Below are 10,710 nucleotides of genomic sequence, written 5' to 3' on the forward strand. Positions count from 1 at the left end.
CATAATCAAAGTTGAAATTAATGTAATTATCGTAAATTATACAGAGTGAGTAGATACAAATAAACATTACGAACGTTTCTATAATAATAATGAAATTACACACACAGATTGACGTTTTGAAGATAATTTGCTTCCGCGGAATGAAATAAGGTTAATTCCTAATTGCATTCATTTCCATACAGACAGTTTCAGGAAAATTTACTATTTGTAGATAGAGTTATCTGAAATACGATATATTATATAACAAAGTTTCAGATGAATAACGAAAGCAAAAGCAAAATTTGTATAAAGTAGAGCAGGTACTTTATAAATTACGAAGATACTTAAAATCATTAAATAAGAATTTAAAATAAGAATCAAATGAATACTAAGAGTTTATTCAATCAAATGAACACTAAAATAAGTTTGTTCACTATTGATAAATCGAATTCTCAATAATTGTTGTATGATATTAAGAATAATATATATTTTGATCATAGGATAGATCTCAAACTCGTCAAGTAATCATTTTTTACTAGAAAATTGCGAAAAATCAAATTAGAACATAAAAAAGAAAATACGGAAGTATTCAAAAATGAACTTAACAGCACCTGCCCAAGAAAAATATAGTATAAAAGCTTTGTATTAACGAATAAGTATGAATAAAAAAATAAAAAAAATAAAATCAGAATGAAGTTTCAGATTAATAATTTCATATACATATTTAACTTATGATTTATTGTTCAGGCATTATTATTGTACAAATTATGAGGTCCAATATTATAAAAATTTATTTGCTGAGTTAAAGTTTGAACAAAGTCTGCATTTAAATCACACATCTCTCATATTATTACCACAATTTACAATACTTAAATCAATTTTGAATTAGGCAATACGTTTTAGTTTATTTTGGTACAAGGATATAGACTCTATATTACACGTACGAGTCGTAAATTTTACATATGGTACTAATAAAATTTCGTGAATTGGATTTACTAAATAAGCACAATTGTTGAAGAAATTTGTTCTTATATGCTATAGATATGATGAATATTAATTTATCTTTACAATTTACACTCGGATATTAAACAATTAGCATACATATTTAGATAACGCCTTTATCTCTCTACTGATATGAACTCTTATCAAATCACTTGCAAGAAGTATCAGGGTCGACATAAATATAATATAATATATATATATATATATATATATATATATATATATATATATATATGGGTGTTAATTTGTTTTTGTTATATATGTTTACCCCAAGTGTTTAAAAGTTTTCTCTGTTCAATTGCAGTCAGTGAGTACAATATAGTTTGCTTTAAATTTGCTGTTTGCCAGCATATAACCTGGGGCGGAATCTAAAATTAAATCAATGACCTGAAACAACGCCTCACATGTTCGTAAAGTTTTACTATAAAAACATTGAGTTCGTATAGTCTGTGGTAAATTTGCCCTCGAGTATACCCTAAATACTCGAATAAGAGAAAATGTAATGTAAATGTTATTTGTTTAAAAAGACTATGATTTATGAAAACTAGTATTTTACTTTTTGAAAACTCTGGTCTTCTACTCGATATGGAGCTCCGACATTTTGACTGTAATAAACAGAAACGTCCATAGTGACGATCTATACTTGGAATATTTCTAGAATTTGGTGCTAGCTTTCAAATTATTATTAAATTACATTTATATTTCATCAAAATATAAAAGTGAACCATGATCACCAAGAATTCTTTAACATTTTCATTTGATTACGATCTAATAATGTAGACCGACCATTTATTTTGATACTCCAGGGCCTATTAGTCGTCATATACATCATAGTCAATTTAAAAAAAATAAAAAAAAATACAATTTATGTTTGTACATTATTTATTGGTTACTGTATTTTGTTCAAGTACCGCTCTATATAAAAAGTTTTTTATTAAAAATTCTAACGTTGATTTTCACCTTCGATCTGTACATATGCTTTTATTCGACCAACAATGAGGACTTGCGTGTCACATTAAATATAAAAAGGTTAATGTTCCGCGGTTAGCTTGTTCACTGATAAATGATATTTTAAATTTATAAAATAATTATATATATATATATATATAAATATTGAAGAATCCTGGATTTTTTCATAAATTGATTCAAGTTGCTTTCCCGAACTTTCAATCCAAATTTTGGAAATAAATACGTTTCCATAGATCTAAATTAGAGGAAAACAATTTTTGCTTTCCAATTTCTAATTTTCTCTAAATTTCTAAGAGATTTTTTTTACTTAAGTCAAATTCAAAGTCGTTTTATTCAAAACTTTTATATCGAAGTGTATAAAAGTGTTCCCTAGGAAATGTAAATTTTATCTAGTTTTACCTTATCTAACTGAAAAGGGGTAGTTCCATATAAAATTTTTGAGTTATTTGACAAAAATAAAAAAAAATGACCCGAATTGTGCTAAATAATCAAATATCAAATTCAAAGTCGTTTTATTCAAAACTTTTATATCGGACTGTATAAAAGTATTTCCTAGGAAGTGTTGTAATTTTATCTAGTAGTTTTGAGTTCTATCTAACTCAAAAGGGGTATATGAAATGTTTGAGTTATTTGACTAAAACCAAAAAGATGTCCCGAATTTTCTAATATATATATATATATATATATATATATATATATATATATATATACATATATATTTTAACATACTGTATTCATCAAATTAGTTCATTAATATAGTTACAATTATCGTTTTTGATAGCAAAGGATCGTATCAGGTTACGAAAAAATCTACATTTTTCTTTTGATGTGATTATCATTCATAATACCACAATGATTATAAAAATTCGATATTGAAAATATATAATATATTTTCAATATCGAATTATAATAACAATTTATAAAACATTTATAGTATTTTCTTGTTTTTTATTGAAATGAAATAAAATGGTTTATTGTAAAATATTTAAATACACAGATAAACACGTAAATTGTCATGTCAGTCATATGTGTATGACGCTTAAAAGTTCTACATGAGCCGCGTCAGACATACATGTCTGAAATAGGTGATTTAGTAAAACGAGAAAAAAAACCTAATATAAAGTTTGCCATATATAAAATAAAATTTTACTATAGATCGATGTCGGTATGACATAAACAAATAGTATTTTTTAAAGATTTTTAAGGAATTTTGACAAGATTTTTTTTTGATACATTGAATTTTATTAATACATTTTAAACTAAATCATCAAATGAAGTCATCATGGCCCATGTGAAAATTTTTCTATTATTATCGTGCCAACTAACGTGTTATTTTTTGATATCACATCATCAACTTAACCCAAACATACAAGTTCAACATTCAATTTCCTAAAAAATAGTTATTATAAAAAAGTATGTTAAATAAACAATTCGAGAACAAATACAATTTTTTATTCGCAAATTAAGCAAACACTATTCCTGCTCACGTATTCACGAAGCGTTTGAATGAAAAAATATTTTATTATTCTGATCGTTAGGATTTGAATAACGTTAAATAATTATTTTACCTAGCTAAACACGAAGCGGTTTCATGGTATTGTGCGTTAGTTTTGCGAATGGAGCGATTCGCGGCGAATGGTCGCGTTTTTTACATGACTGCATGTGTCCATTGTTAGCGCGATGCTGTTGTTAATAATGTATGATTAGTGCGGAACAGGAAACGTTAGCGCTGAATTGAGCGATATCATCTCATCATCAGTCGGATAGCAAAGTGTCTGACGATTCAATCATATTCGAAAATTACTGAATGATAAAATACTCTGAAGGATTTATTCACCAAACTCTACGAGAAGGTCATAAAATTGCCAGGGGAGAGAAGACGCAAATCCTTGTATTAGTAAAAAATCTCAAAGAAATGTCTGGTCGTGTTAACAGAATTAGTACCAGTTTAGGGAAGTCGGATATGACAAAATCTCCGATACAACTTCGCTCGGATTCACCCTGAGAGAGAAGTTGTATCGGATTGATAACTCCGGAGTGGGTTACCGATCTCTATTTTGAAGTATTAGAACGTACCACCATGTTTAGCAATTTTTTTGAAAACCATATATATATACATATATATATATATATATATATATATATATATATATTGTATGGTTCTGAATTTGATGTTGAGATATATATTAACAAAGTCCAGTAATCGGACATAACATCAATAAAAATCATGAATATCTTTCAAAAATTTATTTTACATCCATACGTTTCGACGACAAGCCTAGCCTTCATTCAGTGGAAAAATTAGTTAATCTTAGTGTTAAAATAGAAAATTCTAAATATCGATGGTATCAAAATATTGCAATGCACTACACTATGTAATATAAACATTAAAAACCTTAAAAAAAATCAAATAGATAGTGTGTAATATATGTGTTGTCCGTTGACATAATGGAGAAATGATTTTTATGAAAATATTTTAGCAAGTATCTACACATGTGTGGAACTATTTGCGAATCCTTTGCGCAATATATCTATTGTTTTGCTAGAAATTTGGAAATATCATCTGAAAGAGATTTGAGTGTTGAATTCATCGAGTTTTTTTTATTGTTCTATTATTATGAATAGTTAAAAATGATCCTTCTATAATTCTTCGTTCAAACAAATTTTCTTCGTATTGTATAGTTGGGTTAAAAAAATCTATATTGTATTGCAAAGTATCAATGTGGTCCGCAGCATAGTTTTAAATTGTCTGAAATTTTTTAAATTATTTTTGTGTTGTTGTAATTGTTTAATCAAGTTCTAGTTTCTTTCTCCAATATAAATTAAATTGCAATCGAGACACTTTATTTGATAGATGAGATTTCTAAGTCCGAAATATATGTATATCAATATGAGAGATAATAAATATGTAAGTAATAGAACTGTGTTAAATGAGTCTCAATTTCTACACTTAACATTTTAATTATATGTACTTTCGAAACTAAACCAGCCACATCACATCGTATAATATCAAATAAATAAATATCGATATGTTCAATGATATTGTATACAAAAATTTTGCATTATAATTTTTTAAATTTATTTTCAATAGCTCAATTTTGCGAGCACGCAACATATAATTTCCCACGACTATAACATTGATTTTCCAAATTCACAACAATTCATCGTCAGCTCCTGTAATTTATTTAGGGTCACAGCATAAGTTATACTTGAAATTGCAGTCTATTAAACAGTAAAACGAACTCGAATAGAATTAAAAGAATTCTTTGTTACAAAACTATTTCAGATTGGCAAACATTGAAAGAGTTTTTGATTTAGTTAACAATGTACTAATTAAATATCTTTGGTATAATTGGTTATGCAAAAAAACGGATAAAAATAAAAAGTTATTCTGTTAAACGTTTTCCCTCTGTTTCTGCTGAATATAAAACACGTATGTTATCTACCCTTATCTTATTTATTCCGAATTCTTCTGAATATTGCCGATCAAAAAATAAAGCAATTGAAATATAAGCCGCGCCAAGAAACCGCCCCAGTGGCTCAATACGTTGTTACGGTTCAGCTGCGAACGTTTAGGAGCTGCTCCATAAACTTTCTGATCTGAATAAATTATGCCGAAGAACACAAGCAAATATTTCCACTGCGTTAACGCTTCTGTGTATGAATAATAAATTGCCATTTGTCAATTCCGTTTTACAAAAAAGATGTAAACGCTAAACAGAAGGTTGAATAAAACCCTTCGAGCGAACAATAAAAGTTATCGATACTTTCTTTTATATGACGGACTCCTGTGTTTTGTGAAGCATGACTTAACAGAAATTTTCCATTTTGGACAAAACACACTTCAAAACCCACGATTTTAGTGCATGTTATAGATAATTGCTAATATGTATACCCAATGCGTTAAATACATCGAAATAACAAAGTCCAATTCTGTCATATTTTGTAAGTTTGCATATTATTTAAAACAAATTTCACAAAAAAAAAAAAAAAATTGAATGGGATTCTCGTTAATACATATGAGACCTGAAAGTTGGGAGAAATAATTTTTTATTTAAACAATATTGAAGTGAAATAGAAATAATATCACAGTAGTATTGAATTGCAATGATTTTTCAAACATAATAAATGCATAATTTTTTTACAAGATTGCAGCAATGATGTAGATATATAAGAAATTATATATAAAAGAACTTCATTAACAATAATAAGATTTGTTTCATTAAAATATGAAGTAAATAAAATTATGTAAATGGCTTAATGATCTTAAGATCCAAAGCCACATAAAATGAAAAAAAATGATTTGATAGAGAAAAAGTTTTCAGGGGACGTGCTGCAGATTATCCTTAAATTAATCAATAATTTACCTAATTACCAATTTAAAGCGCGTTTTGTGATTCATGATCACCTACCAGAATTTTGTAATTATTCCATTTTAAATAATAAAATTCCTTTGAATTAACTCATTAAAATCGATGTACTAATTGAGGGGTTAATTCTCTGGCAAAATAGACTGTAACATAGCGTTGTTATGGCAACGTTATGTTACGCTTCTATCTTGTTACTAAAAACTGTCAAAAATCAATGTATCTTCTGTGCGATGAAGCGTTTTACACATAAAACTAAGTTTACGTATGTGTTATAAATGCACATCATAAAGATGTAGTTATGATAATATTCTTTGTTTGGCATTTATGCGTTTCTAGGTTAGGTTTTATATCTAAAACACTAGAATGCACAGCAAGAACATAGTATTTTAAGTTTTTAGTACCAAGAAAGGAGCGTAACATGGCGTTGCCATAACAACATTATGTTACTGTCTATTTTACCAAAGAAAAGGCCCCTCAGGGCTAGACAGTAATATCATTAATTAAAGTTAGGATTCTATAAATATAATATCTACTAATTTTGATTTATTTATTATTATTGAAATCACAAAGTTTCAAACGTCTAGGAAAAATATCCTATAATAAAAAACGAACACGTAGGTATGTTTATATCGATGCAAACTAAATGTAGAATCTTCTTAATTGTTTTCTTAAATAAATAGCTAATAAATAGTTGAATTGTCTTTAATGTTAAAAACTTTAATAACATTGTTAGAAAAACAATGAAAAGTTGCTTTATGAATATTTTCCATCTAACATGTCTTATAAGGTTTTGTACATAATTCGGACCATTCAGTAATAGTATTTTAATGCATTTTTCATTACTCATATACAATAGATAATAAAATAAATATTTCTTCTCCCAAACAACACTCAAAAATTCTTTTACCCACCGCCGAGATTTCAATTCCCGGCTTTGATTTCTTCCGTTCCGCCCTCAGAATTCATTTCATAGACGTAGTATCCCGTTTGTTTCGCATTTTATTGCGATTTAAATGGTCAGAATCGTCTGAACTTTTTCTTATACATATCTCATGAGGTCAAATCGATAGCAGGTCAACTTCCACGCTCCCGTCAGCGTCGGATGTGAGTTTCCGAAGACCACAAAGTGAATTATAGAGGTGCATTCAATAAGGATTTATATCAGATAAAATGGGATTTAAAAAACAGCAGTAAAACGAAAGAAATCACAAACAATATTTATTGCTTGTGGAAAGATTTGATGTTCTAGCGTTGTCAATTTTACGAGGAGTGAAGGAAAGCATGAGGAAAGCAGCGGTTTTAGACAAAAAAGTATTCTATACTAAATTCTATAACTTGAATAATAACTAGTGGGGTGTGTGGCATCATGCCTTAAGGCAAATTGCTGGAACTTTCCGTACCGTAACGGAATGTTCGAGGATGTTGAATGTTTTCAAATAGAATATTATAAACATTGTAACAATGTCTAATATTTTTAAGAATTATATAAACTGAATTGCAAACTTGAAATTATTTGTTTGAAGTATATTAGAACTTTAGTCAGAATTAAAAATAAAACCTGAATTATTTTCGATATACAAATAAGAATTTAAAAAAAAAAAACAAAAAAAAATTGAAACATTTTTTTTCCAAAATCAATTATTTTGTTAAAACAAGCAGAAAGTTCTTTGAATCATTTAAATCGGACGCTTAATTATTTTGAAAACTGCCATTTTTTGCACATTTTGCTCTGTATTTTCGAAATGACTCTGCCTGCCTTTCCCAAAAACTAACAACCACTTGTCCCAATCATCACTAATTGAATGCTTTTTAGATCATTCAAATCGGATACTTCGTTTTCTCAAAAACTCGATTTCTATTTTCTGCACTCTTTGCTTTTTATCTCCGTAACTGCTGGACCTGCCTTTGCTGAAAACTAATCAGCACATCTCCCTATTAATAGGAATCGAATGTCTTTTGAACCATTCAAATCGGTTGATCTGTGCGCCCGAAACGTGGACGAAAAATTGTATCCATACATACATACACACACACACATCCATTTTTCTGAGGTATGCCAAAATGTTCAGAAACCTTCAAAACGTCGAGAAATGCAAAAATTTTCAATTTCGATTTTTGAACGATTACAATAACTTACGCTACGGGAAGTTAATAAAAATGACAACTTGATGCTATATTATATGAATTATTGGAGTAAATATAATATTTATAGACGAGTAATTCAAGCATGACATCAATTTAAACTGACAAAGAGAACTTTAGGTTTACTCTTCTAGGATGTTAATGAAACTAAGCGTAATGATAGAGTTTATAGTCAAGCCGAACACCTAAAAATATTATAGGCCTATGAGAAGTGGTTTAATTATATAATTATATAATTAATTAAAGTTGCTAAAACGAGACCGCGCGCTTGATTGATATTTGAACTTATCTCAAACTTTTTAATTTAATCTGCAGTAATTGTATTACTATTGTTATAATATCTCCATTTATACAATGGAGCAGTAAAATAAAATTGTTTAAGCGTGTAAAATTTTCAATAGATGGTAAAGCAGTTTCTTCGAACCCTATCAAAAGTAATTTTTAGAACTGTATTAGGTAGAGCTAGAACAGTCTGCATCAAGAAATGCCATATTCTTTGAAATATGGCTATATCGGCTTTAAAAACTATTATTACACAGTTTAAGTTTTTCTGCGTATTTTTACATCATCAGCAATTTTTGCTTAGTACACTTGACATTGCATTGTGTGCAATATCTAAAATTGCTAATTTTAATTTTGTCCTTGAATTCTAGTTTATCGTAAACCAGAGCACAATGCAAGTATATAATACACCAGCGTCCTCATTCTAATTTCTAACAGACAGTAAAACTGAGATAATAATTATTATCAACTTATTGATTATTCTGTTGTGGGACAATTGCGTCAGTTATTTGATGAACTATTTGCTTTTGTAAATCCAGGCTTCGAAAATATTATTGCTATTGAAAGGTACAACGATTGAAGTTTTTGGTAAATTGTTGAATAATTTCTTTGTTTTTGAATCCTTCAATATTACAAATTTTGTTGACGCTAAGAAATATTGAGTCCACCAGTCTTTCATTGTATTATAAAAAAAATAATATGTTTCAAAAATTCCTTTTAGTCCAATTTCTATCATTGAACTGACCTCAAAAAATTACCACAATAATAACAATATGGATCCAATCTAAATCTTTTAATACCTCACTTTTATTTTTAACACAGTCGAATAAAAGCTTTCAATCTGATAAATTTGAATATTTTGGAAAAGGGTTTTTAAATGTGTTTTCCTAATTTCCATAAACCGAATCGATGGATCACGCAATGTCAAGAGCCTTATGTAGGACAAACTCTCCCTCAGAGGCAATCACAAACAATGGACAAAATGGTAATTCTAAAGAATTATTTATTGCATTTTTTATGAGCAATTAGAGTCATTCATTAGAATGGTTATAGTATCGGTATCATATTGTATTAAAATTTATAGAACAAATTATTTTTACACGCCTTATATATACATATATAGAGCAATCCACAGTTGGTATAATTATAGTTAATAGAACGTATTACTTCATTTAATTATCTGCCAGGTAATGATATCAGATATTTATTGGATAAAAAGATAGCTAAAAAATAAGTTCATTGTGATTGTTGTTTGTAAATGTAAACTTTTATTTCATGCCCGACTTTATGTATGCCTCCAATTATTACAGCTATTTCCCCAAACTTACTAGTTTTATATGAGAAGTTTTGAGTAGGCTTATTCTGAGAAGAAATGCCACATATGGTGATAATAAAATGCGCTATGAATTTTTTAAAAATTAAAAACTTTTGTTATTGTACAAAATTCTTATTTTGCACGACAACTTCTGTTATGTTTATCTAAAATTCAGATCATAGGTGTTCTGAATATTTAATAACTCAAGTATATTACTTTATAGCCATGTTATTTCCAAACCTCCCATTTATACAAACATGGGAATATTTAATCAAAATGGTAAATTGACAATTAATATTAAATACTAATTGTACAACTAATGATTTTTGTGATTTATCATTATGAATTGTGATGCGATTTAACAAGTACCCATATAATTTATTTATTGTGACATATGATTGATAACAACAATAATAATAATTCATTCATAATTTATAACCAGGAATGTGATGTATTATATAAATAAAATTTATTACTTTATTATCGAGATATATGTGAAACGATTCTTAGTCATTATTTCATTATTATTAGAAAATCTTATTGATTGAACAACACGAGCCTCTTCATCATAAGGTCAAGAACTATTGCTCTCTATTTATAAGAATAATGAACTGAGATAAATACTTGGAAATCAAGATTATTAAATGGAAA

The sequence above is a fragment of the Ctenocephalides felis genome, unplaced genomic scaffold, assembly GCF_003426905.1.
Source record: "Ctenocephalides felis isolate EL2017-DRISC unplaced genomic scaffold, ASM342690v1 CF-g0.4_SCAFFOLD_01492, whole genome shotgun sequence".
Lineage (NCBI taxonomy): Eukaryota > Metazoa > Arthropoda > Insecta > Siphonaptera > Pulicidae > Ctenocephalides > Ctenocephalides felis.